At 43.7% G+C, this 24,158-nt stretch overlaps 1 pseudogene; it reads right to left on the bottom strand.

Moving 5' to 3' along the window:
- Positions 1-16,175: 16,175 nt before the first annotated feature.
- Positions 16,176-23,271, bottom strand: LOC136506729 (calmodulin-binding protein 60 C-like; annotated as a pseudogene).
- Between the last annotated feature and the right edge of the window lie 887 nt (positions 23,272-24,158).

Raw genomic sequence — 24,158 nt, 5'->3', positions numbered from 1 at the left:
CACATCAAACGCTCGTTTTCTGTCCGATCAGTATAACTGCTGCCATCTGTCAGGTACTTGATGAAAGGTACTCTCCTGTTGGGCTCATGAGTGGTCGGAGGTGGCTCGGTGGTGCTCGACGTCGGAACCGTAGCCACCAATTGCTGGTCTAGAGGCTTGTCGATCGTGGGATCTTCCTCTTCGATGGAAGGCGTGAGCAGGTCTTGGACGAATATGCCATGTGGGACTTTGGCTCGGGATGATCCTAACTTTGACAGCGCATTTGCTGCTTGATTTTGTCCCAGACCATGTGTGTGTACTCGATGCCATAGAACTTGCCTTCCAGCTTTCTGATCGATTTGCAGTATGCATCAATCTTTTCGCTGGTCATGTCCTAGTCCTTGTTGAGTTGGTTGATGACCAGAGCCGAGTCTCCATAGACATAGAGACGTTTAACACCGAGCTCGACCGCAATGCGCAAACCATGTAGGCATGCTTTGTACTCGGTGGCATTATTAGATGCTGGGAAATAAATCCTGAGGACATACCGGAGCTGCTCCTTGGATGGTGACACGAAAAGGACTCCTGCTCCTGCGCCGTCGATGTTGAGAGAGCCGTCAAAGTACACTTTTAAGCAAGCGCGGGCGAGCAGCTTGCGTTCTCGTTTGGTCTCGATGGACACTTTGCCTCCAATGATGGTGTGCACACGATCGGTTGGCTTGACATACTTGTGACGGGGATCTACGTCTTCATCGTCGTTGTCCTCGTTGCGCTGCTCCCCTACGTCGTTAGGCTTATCAGACGTATCCAGAGCCTGTTGACGCGTGTAGATAGACTTGAGAATGCGGTAGTTCTCCATGGTATGGTTTGACTTGGGATGGAGCTGGCAGGGTGAAAGCTCTAGTTTGGTTTTGGTGAATTGATGAAACCCTAAGTGCTAACCTAGTTTATCAAGTGATCATGACATAGGTAGCACACTTCAAGTAGAAGAAGCTAATGAAGATCATAACATGACAATGGTGATAGCATGAAGATGATCAAGGGCTTAAACTTGAAGAGAAGAAAGAGAAAAACAAAAAGCTCAAGGCAAAGGTATAACTTGTAGGAGCTATTTTGTTTTGGTGATCAAGACACTTAGAGAGTGTGATCACATTTATGTTTGATAGCCGTACTATTAAGAGGGGTGAAACTCGTATCGGAATGCGGTTATCAAAGTGCCACTAGATGCTCTAACTCATTGCATATGCATTTAGGATCTAGTGGAGTGCCAACACCCTTGATAATATTTGTGAAAGTATGCTAACACTTGTGCACAAGGTGCTTGCAGGGTTGAGATGGGTTTGGGTCCCTCTCTCCCTCCCGCCGAGCTTGCGAGGCGGGATTCGGCGCTTTTGGAAAAATGAAATGTCTATTTTCTATTGCGCCGGATGCAAAATTCTTGGTGATTGGCTCATTGGAGCAAGGGTGAAGAAGTTAGAAGTAAAAACGAGTTGGTCGCAAAGATGCCAGCGTCGGTCAACTGACCGGACGCTAGATCTGAATGCACCGGACGCTGGCAGGCTGCGTCCGGTCGCGCTGACGTACGGTGTCACAGTAGCTGGAATGTGACCGGACGCTGGCTGCGTCCGATCGCATTCGACCGGACGCGTCCGGTCATGCTCGGGAGCTTACTGGAAACGACCGGACGCTGGGCCTTCAGCGTCCGGTCAGTTTATACCGGAGCGTCCGGTCAGGTCAAGTGACCGTTGGAATCAGGACACGTGGTCGTCTGCGAGCGACCGGACGCTGGGGTCCAGCGTCCGGTCAACACGACTGGAGCGTCCGGTCAGAACACGTTTTGCCCAGTAAAGGGGTATAACGGCTCTATTTGATGGGGGCTCTATTTATAGCCCCATGGCCGGCTCAAGGGATAGCTCTTGCACATTTTCATTGACATAGCAACCTTGTGAGCCTAGCCAAAGGACTCCCACTCATCTACATCATTGATTCATCATCATAGTGAGATTGGGAGTGATCCAAGTGCATTGCTTGAGTGATTGCATCTAGAGGCACTTGGTGTTCGTGTTTCGCTGCGGATTTCTCTTGTTACTCTTGGTGGTTGCCACCACCTAGACGGCTTGGAGCAGTGAGGATCGTCGAGCGGAGGTGGTGATTGTCTCCGGCTCCGATCGTGGTGATTGTGAGGGGTTCTTGACCTTTCCCCGGCGGAGCGCCAAAAGGTACTTTAGTGAATTGCTCGTGGCTTGTGTGATCCTCATCTTGTGTTGGTTGTGCGGCACCCTATTGAGGGTTTGGCGTGTGAAGCCAATTAGCGCGTGAACCTCCAAGTGAGTGAATCGCCACAACGAGGACTAGCTTGCCGGCAAGCAAGTGAACCTCGGTAAAAATCATTGTGATTCATCCTTTGATTCCGAGGTGATTGGTCTCCATTGTTATTCATCTTTGTGATTGATTGGTACTTCATCTACACGGCGGTATAACTATCCTAATCACTCTCTTTACTTTACCGCAAACTAGTTGACAAGCTCTTTAGTGTAGCTAGTTGTGAGAGCTTGCTTGCTTGGTTGGTGTGGCTCTTTAGTTAGTCTTTGAGAGCACACTAACATAGGATAGTGTCTTTGCTATTGTGTGAATAAACACTATCTAAACTAGAATTGTGGTAGGTGGCTTGCATTTTAAGTAGGCTAGCGCAACACTCGCTTCGCCTCATAATTGTCTAACCACTTTGTTAAGTGTTGTTGTAGAAATTTTATTAGGCTATTCACCCCCCCTCTAGCCATTAGGACCTTTCAAGTGGTATCAGAGCCGAGGTCACCGTTATTTGAGGCTTAACAACCTTCGGTGTTAAAATGGCTCAAATCAACAACACCAAGAAGCCACCCCAATTTGATGGCTCAAACTATTCTTATTGGAAGTCAAAGATGGCCACACATATCAAGTCAATCAATAGAAAGGTGTGGAAGGTGGTAGAAACCAAAATTGAGATTGGTAATCCGGAAAATCCCACCGCCGCCGAAGAAGTACTTCTCCAAAACAATGATATTGCTCTAAGTGCCATTCATGATGCAATTGATGCAAGAACATTTGAGCAAATCAAAAATATTGAGATGGCACATGAGGCTTGGAAGAAGTTGGAAGAATCATTTGAAGGTACTCAAGCCGTGAAGGGTGCAAAGGCATACATCCTTAAAGAAAAGTTTGCAAGCTTCAAGATGAAGGAGGATGAGAGTGTGCCGGACATGTTCCACCGAATGGAGGTGATTGTAAATGATCTCAAAGCACTTGGTGAGAACATAGAGGACAAGGACTTCTCAAACAAGTTCTTGAGATGCTTGCCCGGGAGATTTAAAATGTTGGTCACCTTGTTAGTGAGGAGTGGTTTGAACACAATGACACCAAATCAAATCTTGGGAGATATCATGACCGATGATGCTTATAGAGATGATGATGAGAAGGAAGAAAAGAGGGAGAAGAAAGATGAGAAGAAGGATGACAAGAAGAAGAGCGTGGCATTCAAGGCCACATCATCCAAGGGCAAAGCAAAGCAAGAAACATCAAGTGAGGATGATGATTCATGGGATGATAGTGATGATGAGAAGATGGCTCTCTTTGTCAAGAGGTTTGGCAAGTTCATGGTAAAGAAAGGCTACCGTGCAAGAAGAAAGAAGTCTTCATCCAAGAACAAAGATGAGTCAAGAAGATGCTTCAAGTGTGGAAGCAAAGATCATCTTGTTGCTCAATGCCCATATAATAGCGACAATGATGATGACAAGAAGAACAAGAAGAAGGACAAGAAAGAAAAGAAGGAGAAGAAGGACAAGACATTCTTCAAGAAGAAGAAGGGTGGATCATATGTGGTCACTTGGGATAGTGATGCTTCCTCAAGTGATGATGATGATGATAGTGATGATCACAAGACCACCAAGAAGAAGGTTCTTGCAAGTATAGCAATCAATGAGAAGCCTTCTCTCTTCGACTCTCCATCATGCTTCATGGCTAAAGCCACTAAGGTACAAACTTGTGATGATGGAAGTGAAAATGAACATGATAGTGATAGTGATAATGATGATGATGAACCTACTAAAGATGAATTAATTGACATGCTAGAAGATGCTAGAGAACACTTTGACATCTCAAGAAAGGAATGCAAAAGCTTGCGAAAGGAACTAAAAGCCCTTAAGCAAGCATTTGATGAGCTCAATGCATCTCATGAGGGGCAAGAGGATGCCCATGAGAAGCTTGGCAAGGCTCATAAAAAGATTGAAAAAGCTCATTTCACTTTGTTTAATGAACAAGATAAAAAGAAGCATGTTGAAACTTGTGATGTAGGTGTAACTTGTGATTTAATTAATACATCACTATCTATGCCTATCATTGTTCCTCCAACTAACCCTTCTTGTAGCACTTCCACTTCTACCTCATCTAGTAGTGATGGTCACACTTGTGATACCTCACTAGTGGTTGAGAATGAGAACCTCAAGAAGGAGGTAACTAAGCTCACTCACACCTTGGCTAAGGCTTATGGTGGTGAGGACCGCTTGCTTATGGCCTTGGGTAGCCAAAGAGCTTCTCTCTACAAAGAGGGATTGGGCTATACCCCCAAGAAAGGCAAGGCGGCCTTTGCTCCTCACAAGACAAGTTTTGTGAAGAATAATGGTCGGTTTTGCACTAGTTGCAAGCAAGTTGGTCATAGAGAGCATGAATGCACCAACAAAAGCAAAAATGCTAATGTATCCTCCATTAAGCTTAATTCTTCCTATATGCTTGTTAAAGGTACAAATGGTGTGAAGGCTAAGTTCATTGGCAAACCATGGATGGGCTCAAAGAAGAAAGCCATTTGGGTGCCAAAGAGCTTGGTTACTAACCTTCAAGGACCCAAGCAAGTTTGGGTACCTAAAAAGAATTGATCTTCTTTTGTAGGTCAATTACAAAGCCGGAGGAAGGCATTGGGTTCTTGATAGTGGGTGCACTCAACACATGACCGGTGATGCAAGAATGTTCAACTCAATCAACACCAATGGCAATGATGGTTATGATAGTATCACATTTGGTGACAATGGCAAAGGCAAGGTCAAAGGGCTTGGTAAGATTGCAATATCCAATGACTTGAGCATATCAAATGTGTTGCTAGTAGAGAGCTTGAACTTCAATTTGCTATCCGTGGCTCAATTGTGTGATCTTGGATTCAAATGCATATTTGGGGTAGATGATGTAGAAATCATAAGTGTAGATGGCTCTAACTTGATCTTCAAAGGCTTTAGATATGAGAATCTATACTTGGTTGATTTCAATGCTAGTGAAGCTAGATTGTCCACATGCTTGTTCACTAAGTCTAGCATGGGTTGGTTATGGCATAGAAGGCTTGGTCATGTTGGAATGAAACAATTGAATAGATTGATTAAGCATGACTTAGTTAAAGGCTTGAAAGATGTTGTGTTTGAAAAGGATAAGCTTTGTAGTTCTTGTCAAGCCGGCAAACAAGTTGGAAACACCCATCCTAAGAAAAGCATGATGAGCACTAGTAAAGCATTTGAGTTATTGCACATGGATTTGTTTGGGCCAACACAATACACTAGCATTGGTGGAAATAAATATGGATTTGTGATAGTGGATGATTACACTAGATACACATGGGTATTCTTTCTAGTGGACAAAAGTGATGTGTTTGCAACATTCAAATCATTTGTAAAGGGCATTCATAATGAGTTTGAAACAACCATCAAGAGAGTTAGAAGTGACAATGGTAGTGAGTTCAAAAACACTAGAATTGATGAGTTGTGTGATGAATTTGGAATTAGACATCAATTCTCGGCCAAGTACACACCTCAATCAAATGGCCTTGTTGAGAGAAAGAATAGAACACTCATTGATATGGCAAGGTCTATGCTTAGTGAGTACAATGTGAGTCAATCTTTTTGGGCCGAAGCTATCAACACGGCTTGCTATTGTAGCAACCGCCTCTATTGTCACCGATTGAAAGAAAAGACACCATATGAGCTCTTGAATGGTAGAAAGCCCAACATTGCATATTTTCGGGTCTTTGGTTGCAAATGCTATATCTTGAAGAAAGGCACAAGATTGGGCAAGTTTGACAAGAAATGTGATGAAGGATTCCTACTTGGCTATTCCACCACAAGCAAAGCATATAGAGTTTGGAATTTGGATAATGGTACTCTTGAGGAAGTTCATGATGTTGAATTTGATGAAACCAAGGGTTCACAAGAAGAGAATGAGAACTTGGAAGATGTTAGAGGCATTCAACTTTCAAATGCCATGAAGAACATGGATGTTGGTGAATTGAGGCCTAGGCAAGTGAATGATGATGAAGATGATCAAGTGCAAGTGCTCTCCAACTCAAAAGTGCAAGATGATACAAATGAAGCTAGTGCAAGTGACTCTCATGATATTGATCAAGATCAAGTGGCTAGTACATCATCTCAACCCAATGATCTAGCAAGTGCAAGCAATCAAGTTCCATTGCTCCAACCAACAAGTATTGCAAGAGATCATCCTTTGGATACAATCATTGGTGATATTTCAAGAGGTGTACAAACAAGATCAAGATTGGCATCATTTTGTGAACACTTCTCTTTTGTGTCATCCATTGAACCAAAGAAGATAGAAGAAGCTTTGAAGGATGTTGATTGGGTGAATGCTATGCATGAAGAATTGAATAACTTCACAAGAAATCAAGTATGGGAATTGGTAGAAAGACCAAAGGGACACAATGTGATTGGAACCAAATGGGTCTTTAGAAACAAGCAAGATCAAGATGGGATAGTTGTAAGGAACAAAGCAAGATTGGTAGCACAAGGCTATACACAAGTTGAAGGTCTTGACTTTGGAGAAACTTATGCCCCGGTTGCTAGATTGGAAGCAATTAGAATCTTGCTAGCCTATGCTTGTGCTCACAACATAAAGCTCTATCAAATGGATGTTAAGAGTGCATTTCTCAATGGCTACATCAATGAAGAAGTATATGTTGAGCAACCTCCCGGTTTTGAAGATGACAAGAAGCCCAACCATGTGTACAAGTTGAAGAAAGCATTGTATGGCTTGAAGCAAGCACCTAGAGCATGGTATGAGAGATTGAGGGACTTCCTACTCTCTAAAGGGTTCACCATGGGCAAGGTTGACACCACTCTTTTCATCAAGAAGATTGGAAAAGATCTATTTGTGTTGCAAATATATGTTGATGATATCATATTTGGATCAACCAATCAAGAATTTTGTGATGAGTTTGGAAAGATGATGGCTAATGAGTTTGAGATGTCCATGATTGGAGAGTTGAGTTACTTCCTTGGTCTTCAAATCAAGCAATTGAAGAATGGTACATTTGTGAGTCAAGGCAAGTACATCAAGGACATGATCAAGAAGTTTGGAATGATTGATAGCAAAGTCATTAGCACACCAATGGGAACCAATGGCAACTTGGATAGTGATGCAAGTGGAAACATGGTGGATCAAAAGTTGTATCGGTCTATGATTGGAAGCCTACTCTATGTGACCGCATCAAGGCCGGATGTCATGTTTAGTGTATGCATGTGTGCAAGATTTCAAGCCTCACCAAGAGAAAGTCATTTGAAGGCTACAAAGAGGATATTGAGGTACTTGAAGCATACACCAAATGTTGGTTTGTGGTATCCCAAAGGAGCAAAGTTTGAGCTAGTTGGTTACTCCGACTCGGATTATGCGGGATGCAAGGTTGAAAGGAAGAGCACATCGGGCACATGTCAATTGTTGGGAAGATCACTTGTTTCATGGTCATCAAAGAAGCAAAATAGTGTTGCATTATCAACCGCCGAAGCCGAATACATATCCGCCGGTAGTTGTTGTGCACAAATACTTTGGATGAAGGCCACTTTGAGTGATTTTGGAATTAAGTTCAAGAAAGTGCCATTGCTATGTGACAATGAGAGTGCAATCAAGTTGACAAACAATCCGGTGCAACATGCAAGAACAAAGCACATTGATGTCCGCCATCATTTCATAAGAGATCACCAACAAAAGGGGGACATTTGCATTGAGAGTGTAGGCACCGAAGATCAACTTGCCGATATATTCACCAAGCCATTGGATGAGAAAAGGTTTTGCAAGCTAAGGAATGAGTTGAACATATTGGATTTCTCAAATATGTGTTGATGCACCCCCACTCATATGACATGCCTCTCCTTCGAGCAATCTAAGGTAAAAGTTGATTGGCATGACATACATCCTTGCTAAGGACATGTTTAGTGCATCTAGTCATATTTTCAATCTTAGTAGGATCTAGCATATGGTTCTATCTTATTAGGCTCATTCATGAAAATCAAATGAATTTTGATGTCAATATGGTATCACTATTGCTTCTATGCTTGACTTGATCTAGTGATGGCATATGACATGTTTATGGGCTTGTAAACCTAGTGTTTAATCTAGAAAATGAACTATAAGTGTTTAACTCAACATGGTACAAGATAACCCTTATTTGGAGGTGTGAAGAAGCTTGTCCTTGGATCAAACCGAGTTAAATATCTTTGGGAAATAATCTAGAATTGAACCAAATTTGGGAAAATGACCCTCACCCCATTGATTGACATTGATAATCTCGACCCTTCAAGTAATTCTATTTAGAAACTTTGTGGTCATTGATGACAAAGGGGGAGAGAAACAAAGATAAAGGGGATAAGGGGGAGAGAAACAAAGGAAAGGGATCAACTAAAATTTTGAGCACACAAGTAGGGGGAGCAAGCTCATGAACTTGTATGGTGCATTTGAACGTGCATTTCATATGTTTGCTTGCATGGCATAAGTTCCATATTTATAATATCCATGATTGTGTGATGTATGCTAGTTGTAGATTTGAATGATGAAATGCAAACTAGCATGTATAGAATATCTAGTGATTTCACTTCCAAATATTTCTAAGTGGTATTGAGCTAACCATGATGCTAAGGATGGTATATTGGTGCACTCCGATTGGTATCACGCTTCAAAGGTCCATCTTTTATACCTTAGCATCATTTGGTACACATTGACTCCTACATTTCCTATCTAAGCATATGTGCAAGCTTCAATCCAAACTCTTAGCACATATGTAGGGGGAGCAATTGCTACCACTTAGGGTTCATGAAACTTGTCCATATCCTTTTACACATAGTAAATATGCTTGGGCAAGCAACATGGATTCAATTGAATTTCAATTCATATCTTTGTATAAGGGTTGTCATCAATTACCAAAAAGGGGGAGATTGAAAGCTCTAGTTTGGTTTTGGTGAATTGATGAAACCCTAAGTGCTAACCTAGTTTATCAAGTGATCATGACATAGGTAGCACACTTCAAGTAGAAGAAGCTAATGAAGATCATAACATGACAATGGTGATAGCATGAAGATGATCAAGGGCTTAAACTTGAAGAGAAGAAAGAGAAAAACAAAAAGCTCAAGGCAAAGGTATAACTTGTAGGAGCTATTTTGTTTTGGTGATCAAGACACTTAGAGAGTGTGATCACATTTATGTTTGATAGCCGTACTATTAAGAGGGGTGAAACTCGTATCGGAATGCGGTTATCAAAGTGCCACTAGATGCTCTAACTCATTGCATATGCATTTAGGATCTAGTGGAGTGCCAACACCCTTGATAATATTTGTGAAAGTATGCTAACACTTGTGCACAAGGTGCTTGCAGGGTTGAGATGGGTTTGGGTCCCTCTCTCCCTCCCGCCGAGCTTGCGAGGCGGGATTCGGCGCTTTTGGAAAAATGAAATGTCTATTTTCTATTGCGCCGGATGCAAAATTCTTGGTGATTGGCTCATTGGAGCAAGGGTGAAGAAGTTAGAAGTAAAAACGAGTTGGTCGCAAAGATGCCAGCGTCGGTCAACTGACCGGACGCTAGATCTGAATGCACCGGACGCTGGCAGGCTGCGTCCGGTCGCGCTGACGTACGGTGTCACAGTAGCTGGAATGTGACCGGACGCTGGCTGCGTCCGATCGCATTCGACCGGACGCGTCCGGTCATGCTCGGGAGCTTACTGGAAACGACCGGACGCTGGGCCTTCAGCGTCCGGTCAGTTTATACCGGAGCGTCCGGTCAGGTCAAGTGACCGTTGGAATCAGGACACGTGGTCGTCTGCGAGCGACCGGACGCTGGGGTCCAGCGTCCGGTCAACACGACTGGAGCGTCCGGTCAGAACACGTTTTGCCCAGTAAAGGGGTATAACGGCTCTATTTGATGGGGGCTCTATTTATAGCCCCATGGCCGGCTCAAGGGATAGCTCTTGCACATTTTCATTGACATAGCAACCTTGTGAGCCTAGCCAAAGGACTCCCACTCATCTACATCATTGATTCATCATCATAGTGAGATTGGGAGTGATCCAAGTGCATTGCTTGAGTGATTGCATCTAGAGGCACTTGGTGTTCGTGTTTCGCTGCGGATTTCTCTTGTTACTCTTGGTGGTTGCCACCACCTAGACGGCTTGGAGCAGTGAGGATCGTCGAGCGGAGGTGGTGATTGTCTCCGGCTCCGATCGTGGTGATTGTGAGGGGTTCTTGACCTTTCCCCGGCGGAGCGCCAAAAGGTACTTTAGTGAATTGCTCGTGGCTTGTGTGATCCTCATCTTGTGTTGGTTGTGCGGCACCCTATTGAGGGTTTGGCGTGTGAAGCCAATTAGCGCGTGAACCTCCAAGTGAGTGAATCGCCACAACGAGGACTAGCTTGCCGGCAAGCAAGTGAACCTCGGTAAAAATCATTGTGATTCATCCTTTGATTCCGAGGTGATTGGTCTCCATTGTTATTCATCTTTGTGATTGATTGGTACTTCATCTACACGGCGGTATAACTATCCTAATCACTCTCTTTACTTTACCGCAAACTAGTTGACAAGCTCTTTAGTGTAGCTAGTTGTGAGAGCTTGCTTGCTTGGTTGGTGTGGCTCTTTAGTTAGTCTTTGAGAGCACACTAACATAGGATAGTGTCTTTGCTATTGTGTGAATAAACACTATCTAAACTAGAATTGTGGTAGGTGGCTTGCATTTTAAGTAGGCTAGCGCAACACTCGCTTCGCCTCATAATTGTCTAACCACTTTGTTAAGTGTTGTTGTAGAAATTTTATTAGGCTATTCACCCCCCCTCTAGCCATTAGGACCTTTCACAGGGCCCTTTCAATGCTTTGGCGTAGTCTTCTTCGTAGTTACGACATCCGCCACCTTTTTTGATGGTGTTGACCTCGCCGTTGTCTTCCTGAGCATGCTTGCCCTTGTAATCATCACGGCGGTTACGCCGTTGATTACGTTGGTCGCGGTGGTTGCGGGAGTCATTGCGCTGGTTGCGGCGGTCAAAATTGTCGTTCCGACCACGGTTGCCGTGGTAGTCGTCGCGGTGTGGGGGGTGGTCGAAACGTGGAACCCTTGCTGCTTCTTCGATAATTATCTTTTTAGCATCGTCGGCGTCCGCATATTTCTTAGCGGTGGCTAGGAGCGCTGTGACCGATTCAGGTCTCTTGTGGAGGAGCTTGTCCCTTAGAGCATCGTGGAAGCAGAGGCCAGTGATGAAAGCCTCGATTGCCTTGCTGTCGGAGATTGACGGGACCTTGATGCGCATCTCTGAGAAACGCCGGACGTACTCGCACAGTGGCTCATCTTTCTGATCTCGAATCCGCTGCAGATCATATTTGTTGCCGGGTTGCTCGCAAGTGGCAATGAAGTTGTCAATGAAAGCTTGCTTGAGTTCTTGCCAGGAATCGAAGTAGTTCGCCAGCAAGCTGACCAGCCATTGGTGACTTGCATGACCAACAACGACTGTGAAGTAGTTAGACATGATGTGCTCATCAGCCATGGCTGATCTGCACGCGGTTTCATAGAGCATGACCCATAATTCAGGGTTCTCCTTGCCGTCATACTTCTAAAGTTTTTCGAGCTTGAAGTTCTTGGGCCATATGACTTGGTGAAGGTACGGAGTAAACTGCTTCAAACCCGGTGGGCCGTGGGCAGTATCATATTCCATACGGCGATAGCTTTCGTGGGATGCACGATCGTTGGCTCTCTGGTTGATGCGGTCGCGCAGATCATGTCCTCCGAGGTAATGGCGGAGATCGTTATTGCCATCATGGCGATCTCGGTTGCCATCCAGATTAGCCCTGCGACCGTGGTTTTTGCGGTGATTATTGCGGTTGTCGTCCCGAACATCGCGACGGTTGTCCTCCCGACGGCGGTTGTCATCCCGACCACCATCATGGCCACCGTTTTCGCCTTGACGGTTGTCTGATGGGTTGTTGTTGCGTGAGCCACGTTGGTTGGGTGGCTGTGAGCGACTTGAGTACTGGCGGCTGTGGCTTGACTCGACTGAGACGGATGGAGCCCAGGCTTGATTTACGATCTCTGTGGTCTAGGCCATAGCAGCCGTTAGGTAAGCTTGTATATCATCGCGAACTACCTGGGTTTCCGGGGTATTGGGTAGCCGTTGCATTATCGCCATAGTAACGGCTACGTTGGCGCTTGGAGTCCTGAAGACCTGTTTGTCCCCCACCCTGTCGAAGGCATTGTTGAGGTCGCGTGGCTGGACCCTTATACGTCGTGCCTCCTCTTCCGACTTGACTTCAATTTGTCGGTGATTAAACCGATCAATATTGCGTGCTTCGCGTGCCAGCCTTTCTTGCTCTATCTCGCCGACCGCCGGTGGTTTGTCATTACTGACAACGTTGATCAAGTCTCCCCGCCTTGGTGGGAAGGATGGGAATCATGGGTATCCCGGGGCATGGTCTGGGATATCCAGATCGTATTTGATGCCTTCATCGTCGTGATTCTGGAGCTCGGTGCGAACAGAGGCATTAGATGCGGTGCCGGACGAGCAGCCACCCTCTTGAACTGTGTGGACCGATCCTTCTTGACAATCCTCAATCTGGACCATGTTGACGAAGTTGCATGGCTTTGGCCGAGGTCAGAGTACAGAACGCAGACCCGAGCAGCGTTGTATACTGTAAGCGTAGTTGGAGGCAGCGTTCTGCAGACCGTAGGGCTAGGCCTGGTAGTTCCCCATTGAGGCTTCGTACTCGGAGAGCCGGAGACCCGTCGTAGAAGCTGGCTGGCGACGAGCAGAGCACCCTTCAGGAGTAGATATGACCACGAGATCTGTACCAAGTTGTGCAGGACGACTGGCCCGAGCTGGTCGGGTAGATCTGTTGTGGGGAGCGGTTACCTGCTCATTAGGTTGACTTTGAATTGAACTTACCAGAGCTAGGGTTTCAGCGAGTTTAGTGCCGACCCGATCGATGGAGTCGAGCAGGTCGATGTTGTCGATCTGCTTCCCTTTGTAGCGGGGAAGCGGACGATGGGTTGTCGGCGTGGCTGAAGGCGATGCAGGCATTGTCGGAGCCAGATCCACCGTGGTCGAAGCCAGATCCACCATGGTCAGAGCCAGATCCACCGTGGTCAGAGCCAGATCCACCGTGGTCGGAGCCGTATCCACCGTGGTCGGAGCCGTAGCCGATGCAGGTGAAGCAGCGGTCGACGCAGATTGAATCCACGCCTCCTCCGTGATCATGGCGATGAAGTCGTCGGAGCCGGTGGTCCAGGTGATCTGACCGACGGTGAACGTGAGGCCGTTCGGTGTAGCCATGGAGCCGGGGATGATGACCATCTTGTTCGCTTGGAGAGCAGTACGCACACCCCCTACCTGGCGCGCCACTGTCGATGAAATATGGTCGGCAGTCTACCTAGGGGTATGCCCAAGGTAGTAGATTATCGGCAGACAGATGCGCAAGCCACAAAACAAGATGGTGACGTAAAATAGACACGAGGTTTTATCCAGGTTCGGCCGCCAAGAAGGCGTAATACCTACGTCCTGCGTCTGATCGTATTACTGTATGTCAATGAGAGGTGTTTTTAGAGGGGTCCCCTGCCCGCCTTATATAGTCCGGGGGACATGGTTACAGATCTGGAAACTAATCCTAGCCAGTTACAATTGCCATAGGTGGCCGAATAAGGATTCCTATTCTAACCGACCAGGATCTTGCTTGATCGCCAAATCTGTCTTACTCCTTGCGCGGGACTCCGAACAGGTTGGCCTGGCCGCACGTCGTCTTTTAGTGGACCGGACCCTCTGATCCGAGCTGGCCCAAGCCTAGCCGTAAGGGTATAGGGGTTAATACCCCCACACATGTGAAGAGGAGCAGGGTGTCCTGTGCAACACTTGTCCGTGCTGAAAGACCTAGTTTAGTTTTGGTAACTAAATGACAACATTGGTGGACTAATGTTTTCATGTAAGATGAATATATAGGTGTTTAGTCCACAAAGATGTGTTGAAAAGCATGATGGCCATGGGGGAGAGTGGCATAGACATGTATGATAGGTTCAACAAGTGCACCATACCTTTATAGGATGTTACTTTAAGTAATGTTTCATAATGGCACATGTGTGTAGATTGGATGTAGATTTTGAGAGTTACTCCCTTCATCTCGTATTATTTGTTATTTTAGCTCTAGCCATGGGAATTAAGGAGTGAAAAAGGTATGGTGCACAAAAAACGAGAAGAATATATATATATATATATATATATATATATATATATATATATATATATATATATATATATATATATATATATATAGAGAGAGAGAGAGAGAGAGAGAGAGAGAGAGAGAGAGAGAGAGAGAGAGAGATGTATGGTATTTGGAAAAGAGAAATGTGCATTGAAAAGTGAGAATGATAAATAATTTGGAAAGGCTAGAATGACTCTTGTTATGGGACAGAGGGATTACTTTATGCTGTTTTTTATAATGCCAGTGGTGTGCATTTTTTAGAAAATGGACTATATTTTATTGGTATTATTATCAGTGATTAACAGCCATATTCAAGAATTTTTAATATTTATCTTTTTTCCTCATTTTTTTGTGAGGATAAACATTGAGGCTCTATTGGGGGACTCAAATGAATAATAACAATAAGATATGGTTCACATTGTTAAAAACATATGATAAGTCACGCTGTTATGTTCCATGTAGTTGAATCATGTTATTAATTAGTTCCCTGGTTGTTATATATGGTGCTGTCATGTAAATAGTATATACTAATCATATATCCTACCACTTGGTACAACGTTAGGTCTTGTTTGGATGTTGTCGGATTTATCTTAATCCACAGATGTTAGGGTGGATTGGAGTGGAATTTAAACTAAATTCCACGCCAATCCACCCCAACACATGTAGATTGATGCAAATCCGACTACATCCGAACAAGGCATAAAGTTATTTGCAAATGCATGGTCAGTAAACATGATTTGTTACCTATTACTGTTTATAATGTACAATCTCACGTCCCTTCAGGTAGGATTCTACTCACAGATTCACGCAGAATCTTCATCTGGAAAATTCTTCTACATTGCGAGAGTCCGGTTCAAGTGGTGCGTGATCTCCCCATCTACGGTCCTGTCACAAGGTTCGAGTCATCTTTGGCCTCGATTCGATCGGATACATGTTTTCTCACAGCTACATTTTTGCGGAAAAAAATAGAGAGAAAAAAAGAGAGAGTACACCAAATCTTTCAAATGACACAAAACTACGGTAAGGAAGAAGAACACAAGGAACAAGCAAGCTTTACTACCACTCCTACATTATTAGAACCCCATTGCCTCGGGAAAGAGGATAGCCTGCGTATGTATATATAAGCGCGTTACATTTGAACTTGTCGACGTTTTTCGATCGAATTGCATTTGAACTTGTGAACTGGCAGTGGCAGAGTATTGAAAAGATAACCACCTGCCACTTGCTCTCGGTTGTAGCAAAAGGAGGCAACGACCGAGGGCGACGACCTCTCCAAGAATCAACGATACTGACCCGACGCGTAGATTTTTAACCTATTCGCCACACAACGCGTTAATCTCGCATAATTCTAATAAACCGCGTACGCTCAGATGATATAGAACTTGTTTAATCCCGTCGGGAAAAATCTGAGAAGTTGTAGGGAGGATGCCCGGAAAAGACAGCGGCTTCTCGCTGTATTTTCAGGCCGTTATCCTTGCAGCTTCTCTGAAAGACAGGGGGATCGATTATTTCAGGTTCCTTTTGCTTGACCTCGGAGTTAGCTCTTAGTACATTTACTTTCCACACACGCACGTAGATTCTCTCTGGTTTATTCTGAACGTCATTACTTTCAATTCGATGTCCAGTTCTGAATTCTACATGAAGAAGTTTCAGAAAGTTTCAGCTTAAAGCATGACAAATGCAACAATGACATCATTCCATCTTTATTATATTTTACAGACAACTTGGGACTACCAGCATTACAAGTAGCAAGTTTATGGTAAGTTACAAAAATCTCACCATATGGGTACATCACAGTACAAACATTAAGTCTTGCTCTCTTTGAGTTTAAACAATGAATACAATAACGAATATTAATACAGATTAAACAATGAATACAATAAAGCCACCACACAGAATTTAGACTACTGCAAGAACGAAATGCCAACAGCAGTTTCATTTGTGTGGACTGGTCAGGGGCTCCAACTTTCTTGCTCAAACACAAGTCTTGCTCTCTTTGAAGCCCTCATTATAGCCTTCCACTTGACAAGCGCGCTCAATTTAACCCACCTACGACAGGCGGGCAGCTTCGTCATGCTGCTGCCAACTGATGTTGGCAGCTTGCTCACAATGGGTGCGCAGAACTGAGGTTTTTCGTGCTGGAGGTCATTGAAAAAGTCATCCATGTTAAAACTGCTTTGTGTCGACAAAACAGGATCACCAGCTTGCATACTCGGTGGGAAAGGAGATGCATACTGAGAAGCCATTAGATGCTCTTGCTCTGGATACCAGTGACCAAGTGAAGGACCTGCAAGAAAATACCATTCAGTGTATGTCCTTCAACTTCATTTAGTTATAGATAGGATAGGAATAGTTGCGTGAAATTTGATGTCAGTAGGTACCATTGTTTATGAAAGACGTCTGATAATCCTCCTGATGGATTGCCAAGGCTGTTTGATCCAGTGCTACTGATGCTATAATTTCGCTTGAAGCAGTGTTCAGGCAATGAAGTGTTACTGAACCTGCAGTGTAATTTGCTTCCGGAGCTTCATACTGAAATCCAGTACCAGAGCCCATCTGGACATCGATGTCAAAAGACGCATCCTGGGAGAATGCAATGTGCAGTTGAGTCAGTAATATGAAAAGAAAGTGCTTCAATGCTTTCTTAAAGGGAAATCCTAAAACAACTGAGAGGGCAGTTTCCAAGCAATCCTTAACCACGGAAAAAGATTTTGGAAAACATGAAAGTACTTATTACATGGAACATTTCCTTTGTAGCAACAATAAAAATTTGGCAGTCATACTGATTTATAAAATCTTATGTGGCCCAGATTAAAATTAAATGCATATATAAAACACTAAAAACTTGAATTGTGAACCATATCTGTTGCAGCCAAATTATAAGAAAGTTGCTGTGATTGAACTGCAGTTTAATTTCAGGCCACTGCTAAATAATAGGCATTACTTACAGTTTCATTGTTTTCTGGTACAGAAGATAAGGTCCTCACTCACAGATCCAATCCTTCCAAATATACACTGCTGGGAGAGAGTGCCAGAAAATCCATTGACCTTTGAAGTTCCTTGCTCATCTGCTTCGTGAATAGTTTGATCTGGAAACACTAAAGCTTTCATGTCACAAACAATTTTGATTGAAACAAGGAAAATATATACAGTTTAACAAGTCTTCACCATCAGGTTCAGTAGGCTTATGCCCAGGAATGATAGATTCCTGGAGTGCGCTGCAGTTAATTGGCCTTGGCTGGCCATTATACATTTCATAATCATGATGATGGTAGGTTATACATTTATATGCATCCTTGCTTAGTTCTTCCAATTGGGCCTGCAAAGGTAAATATAGTAACTTCGCACAGTGTTTCCCAGAATTTTTCCTCATACATAGCAATAAGAAAAACTAAAATTTTCCTATCAACACTTTATTCTGCAACTTCAGGACCTCTCCATGTCTATTACATTGATGTGAATGACAATTTAGATTTTTTTCTTCAGCCACTCAATATGTTGTGGCATCTGTTTTCTTCACTTGTTAAAAAAAATGCTTTACCAATAAAAAACAAAGATTTACTTCATTTTCATGCTGCTTATTTCACAAAACAACAGAAGCAAATTATATGCCCCAAAGCAAAAAGTCCTTTTGCTAATGTACTTATTTGATGTGAATTGCGCTGATAGTATGTGAACAAATATCTGAGCATGAATGTACTTATAGTGGATATCACTGTGAGTATCAGGAAAAAGTACCTTCCTAAGCGTATCAAGATCACCAAAAGCATTATATTGACCAGCTATTGTTGCTCCAACAATCTGACCCAGAGAACTGACGTACACCCTAATGTTCTTGTCTTCAATAAAGTGAGAGTAAAGGGATCTCCCAGGATCGCACTTCTTAGCATGATCAATAATAGCTTTCCAGGCAGACGGTGGGGCATTATCGAGAATCTATACATATATAAAAAATTAGCCTGTGACAACGATCAAGATCGAACCATGAGAAAAGGTATGAACAAGACTGTTTTCTTACATTGTGCAGAGCTTTCTCATCCTTATAATACAACCTCATTAAGTCCTCCACCGAAGAAATGCCATTAGCTTCCAATGCCTTATGGAAGACACCACCTTTTCCAATCTTTTTCAGGCACCATACTTTATCATCTAACCTTGGAATTTCACGCTTTCTGTATCCTGTAAATGTAAGAAACATATGGATCCATGTTTTGAATTTTAAAAGTACAAAATGGAAGGTACAAATTTCAAACTCAGTTTCAGGATTACCTTCTCCACGGCGGTCCTTAACAGTGAAAGGTTCAGTTACACCTTCTTGAACTCGCTCGCCAAGATCATCAAGAAGCTTTACTCCAAGCCTGAACTTTCGACTCCTTGTGAAGCTGGAATTATCAATGAAAGTAATGTCATGGAGACAAGCCTCACCATCTTTCAGTTTAACATCCAGCTTTCCCGTAAGCACCGCCCCAACTTTGTCACGTGGACGTACTATATGGTCATCAAACTCGTCAGGTGTCCAGCCCTCACGATTATCCGCATTGAAGTCACCATCGAGAACTACAATCTTGACATTGGAGGAAAGAAGACGGGAACAATTGTTATCTTGCTGATTGTTTACAACCATTTTAACCCTGATTTGACCCCCATCCACCGCACGGACATCCCTTTTTGTAAATATTTCATCACTCATGCTATTCACGAAAACAAGTTTGTAGGTTGGAGGCAGGTTCTTTTCAATTCTTGCTCTGCAGATACAATGAGCATGTGATTCAGATAAGATTTGTAGTTCATGAGTCTAATAAGTAATAACACAGGTTGCAGAAGCTTATGACGTTAAAATTACCCAGGAATAATGTTGAAATGGCTCGCAAGTACTTTTCTCAGCTCTTCCGGTATCTGTAAAACGAAAAGGAGAAAATTTGAGGAGGTTTGGCTAACCCTCGCCTTGGCCCAGCCTGGTCCCACCTTTAAGAAGGGAGTACAGGAGCAATAATCCAGCGGTTAGGTAGCGTTCATATGAATATGATTACCCGGCTAATGGCATCCTCTATCGCCTCCACCCTGGTGGTGAGTTCCTGAATGTGCCTGCAGCCTCTAATCTCACTGCAAAATATACACACATACGAAACTGGCTCAAGATTCTACCTTGCTAGTGTTAAAAAAAAGATTCTACCTTGCATATAAGAAATTGTCCTACATACAGAAAAAAAAACATTGTAAAGTATTGGGATCAAGATTAAAGGTGAACAGATATAAAAGTAGCCAAGAAAGAATATTAAAAAAAAAGATATTTAGTGACAGGTAAAAGAAAGAATATATTATAGAAAAGAAAGGCTACTGACAGGTCGAACGACCGGCATCGCCTCTTTAGCGCTGGCGCACGAGGCGGCGGCGGAGGCGGTTGCGTTGGCCGCCTTCCGGCTCCGCCACCAGCACCAGCATCACCACCAACTCCTGTTCCTGCTCCTCCCCCGCCGCCGCCGCCGCCGCCGGACCCGCCGCTGCCCTCCCGCCGCCGCTTCGGCGGCATCGGACGCTAGCTGCAGCTCTGCTCCGCCACTTGAAGCGTCGTGGTGGTGGCGCTCGCTTGCTGTGCAGTCTGTAGACTGCACTGGCACTGCAGTTTCTGCTGGAGCACATTTATAGGGATTCGAAAGACGAATGGGGGAAACTTGCCGTACTTTTCCCCGCTCCATCCGTGGTGGCTGAAGTCTGAACTCAACTATGGAACTACGCCCGTGCTAACGCCACGACTTCGTTCAGAGATGCATATAAAAACGACCAAACGACGATTTTTTTTTTTTCATAGTTCACTTTTCACATAATTGTATATGACCATGTATATAATGCAAAAAACACTTATACATAACAAAGTTAATTCTATCAAATTTAAAGTATTTAGCTAATTATGCTTTGTAAAAGTTGTTTCATAGCGCTAAACTAAGCACCGAAAGTTCGGTGTTTTGCTAATATGATAAGACAAGCATAATAAACTAATGGTACCCCAGAGAAAGTTTGGAAAAATAAACTTCAAAATCACTTGACATGAACCGAGAGATAAAAACAAGGCATTGCATTTACTCTATGTTTCCATAGTTAAGAATAAAATGAAACTACACTGTCTTCCCATAGACAAGGCATTGCATTTACTGAACCATTGCCAAAATGCCAAAACAGTGATATGAAAGACATGACATACTGAACCTATCATTCATACAGTTTGATCATGTAACGGACTGGAACCAATTCCTAATTATCCCTAGTTTCCATTAAGTGAACCAATTCCTGATCATACTGTGATCTCTTGCTCCATCCTTAATTTATTCGAGATCCTTGACATGAGCAATTCTAATGATTCTCCTACACATCAAAGATCAAGTATAGGAACTAATATTCAAATGGAAATCATGCATAATAAGTCAAATAGTACACAGATTGTTTGAAAATTGAAACCAATGTTAAAAAATGGCTTCCTTTGAATTGGCATTTTCCGTATGAAAAGTAATAAACAAATATTTTGTAAGACCTATATATTTCTTTCAGTGCACAACATTCCTCAACCCTAAATCTAACAATTGTTTACTTCTGCTTTCATCAAGGCTATTCCCAGAAACTTTCTATCTTATGACTAAAGTCACAAAAAGTTTATGCTACATTAGAAGTTTAAAACTGGAGTCGTCATCCTTTTTATTGGTCGGCCTGAATTCAGTTTTGAGTTATTTCAGTCAAAATCACCTACACTGCAGGAGGTGGACGGGTCCTTCTGAAGGTGCTTCAACTCCTTGAGGATCCTCTTTGATGCCATGGATCAAACCTTAAAATCCGAAAAACTTAAATCCAATCATCTGGCGTCCGCGGATCGAATCGATTGAGTTGGCAGAAGGGCTCACACCGACCTGTGAAAGCAGAATGTGTGGAGTTGCATGGTGCGTAGGCTGCCCCCGTCTCTTTTCTCTTATATATATTAGTTTGCCCGTACTAATGCTATGGTAAAATACAAAACAAGATAAAATTTATGAAAAAAACCTGCTTTTTCGGTGTTTGTCACAGTTACGCCATATCCCAGTTGAATTCTGAGAACTCTCTCGCTAATCCAGTATCAAGACAAAATATTGGAAAATATAGATATTCAACTATTGTCATGTTACCATGCTAAAACACACAAATGGGGTCAAAGGAAAATGATCAAACCTGTGAATCAAGGTCCACTTCAGCACTGGCACCAAATACTACATCTCCTTCATCCATAGCTCCCATCGAGCGAGACTCTGTATTATTTCCCGAGCGAACAAACAGGAACATGCTGGTAGCCCTATGCAGTTTAGTATGGACACTGGACCATAGATAAACATAGAAAGTTTATTGTTATAGTGAAGGACAATAACCTTTTATCACTTGGACATTTCCAAGAGTATTCGAACGGTCACCCCTGTCATAGCTACAATAAAAAACTGATCCATCAGTGAGACAATTAGCACATGAAAAGTACCAAGGAGTGCTTTAATCAAATATGAAGCCAAAGGGCGCCTAGCTCAAACGGTTAGGTGACCCAGCGGCACTCCTCAGGTCCTAGGTTCGACTCCCCGTGGGAGCGGATTTCAGGCTGAGGTTAAAAAAATCCCCTCGCCCGTCCCCATGTGCCAAAGCGCAGTGGAAGGCTCCGGCCCGGTTCTCACAGGGTTACGGCACCTCCTGCGTCAGGATGGGGGCGGGGGTTCGGGGGTTTTCTCGATCTGTGTGAGAAGATCTTCTTAACGGAAAACCCGGGGGCCGTCATAACCCCCCATAGGTCGAGTTTTTTTTAATCAAACATGAAAAGGCAAACCATATATGAGACAAGATATTGCATCTACAAAGATCATACTGCCAAGCAATTAGCTCAGTTCTTCTGCGTAGCTATATTAACTGTGTGAGTTAAGCCATATCTGTATATGAGAGCAATCCCTTACAAGGCTACATCACTGAAAAATTAATATGAAAAATACAGCAAGGCTAAACAGGTATATAGATCATATACTTACATGATAATGAACCTCAATTTTGTCTTCTTTGTGTGCCTGCAGGGTACATGACACAGGCTTGTACTGAAAGGAAGACGAGCAAGACAAAATCAATGCGTATCCTTTCAAAATGTAACAACAGAAAAATCAATGTGTATCCTTTCAAAATGTAACAACAAAAAACTACAGCCTATTCTCATTGATAAATCAAATATTTGATAATACTATATTTGCATAAGAATAAGCAAAACCTGACGACACAATTCTCCAATATCAATCCCTAACTCTCACATCGGACCATAACCAAATCCATTTGTTCCTTGTGCAGCATCCATCTATTCCTTGCGCAGATGCAGGATGGAAAAGCTGATGCAGGGAAATCCCTTGGAGCAGAAGTACGGAGCATCACATACTACAAATTGAACTGCTCTAGGGTTCCACAATCCAAAATCAGAGGTCGGATTGGGACTTACCGTGGGGCTGTGGGCAGGGGATGGAGACCTCGGTGTCACGCGCTCTAGGAGAAGACCTCGACGGGGCACCAGGTCGCGTGGCCATGGAGGAGGGGAGGCCACGCGAGCGCAGCATCGCGGCCCCTGTCTGCTTACAGGCTCACATGCTGGGACTGGCAGAGGAAGACGAAGAGGCGGAGGCGGCGGCGCGTGCGGCCCCGGCAGGCGTGCGCGGAGATGGCGGCGCGTGTGGCAACGACGAGATCCCGGCTAAAGACGCATGTTTGGTTGCACGGGACGAGAGACTATAGTCTCTTTTACCGAAATCAACGCGAGCCTGACCTGCAGCGCATGCGCGTGGGAGGTCCACGGGAGGGCGATGGAGGGCAGACACACTAAACATGAGCCGTCGGATTTGGATGAGTAATGAGAGAATGACTAAGAGATAATCTGGTGTATCCGTTTTGATGGTGTTATATTTTCTAGGTGCATTCATGGGTGTAGATGTAGCATAGGTCATGACTGTGGAGCAGACATTTATCGTATGGCTGTAGATTTATTCTAACTGGTGTATTATAGGGTGGGGTATATTTCGCAAAGTCGCAATCGCAACTGAACTGAACTATCAATTATTGGAAGTTGGAACTATTTCACGGCACCACGACCGTACGAGCTGGCCCACCTGGAAGCCACAAAAGAACACCAGAATCTTGCGGCAATGGAACTGTATTTCTTTTTTATATATACTAGAAAAACACCCGTGCGCACGCATGATTTATTGTATGATTCTCGTACCAATAGTGACAAACTATTTATTTTTATTAAATTTATTAATTAGTCTTGATCCAACCTTAAGTAAATCAAATAAATTCTAAAGCCTATTGCCCTCGGCTTGCGTCTTGGGTTGGTGGAGACGCAAGGAGAAGAGGGGGTGAGTCAATCTCTCAAATTACGAAAACCTGGCCCATCCCCTTTGACTCCCAACCAAATAACCCTAGATAAAAGGTCGTCCCGTCCCATCCCCGTCAGCCTCCAATCCAAACACACGGCTAGTTGCTAGAGCTTTAGCAGAAATGCCAATCTACTCACATCAGCAAACAAGGAATCGATGTGCTTTCTAGACAGCTAACAACAAAGTATCTTGCATCTTACAAGGGCGAACATTAGAAATTTAGAATATTTATGGGAATATAGCCGTTGAGCAATAACATA

The sequence above is a fragment of the Miscanthus floridulus genome, chromosome 15 (assembly GCF_019320115.1).
Source record: "Miscanthus floridulus cultivar M001 chromosome 15, ASM1932011v1, whole genome shotgun sequence".
In the NCBI taxonomy this organism is placed as follows: Eukaryota; Viridiplantae; Streptophyta; class Magnoliopsida; order Poales; family Poaceae; genus Miscanthus; species Miscanthus floridulus.
This window is presented reverse-complemented; position numbering and strand designations above follow the sequence as displayed.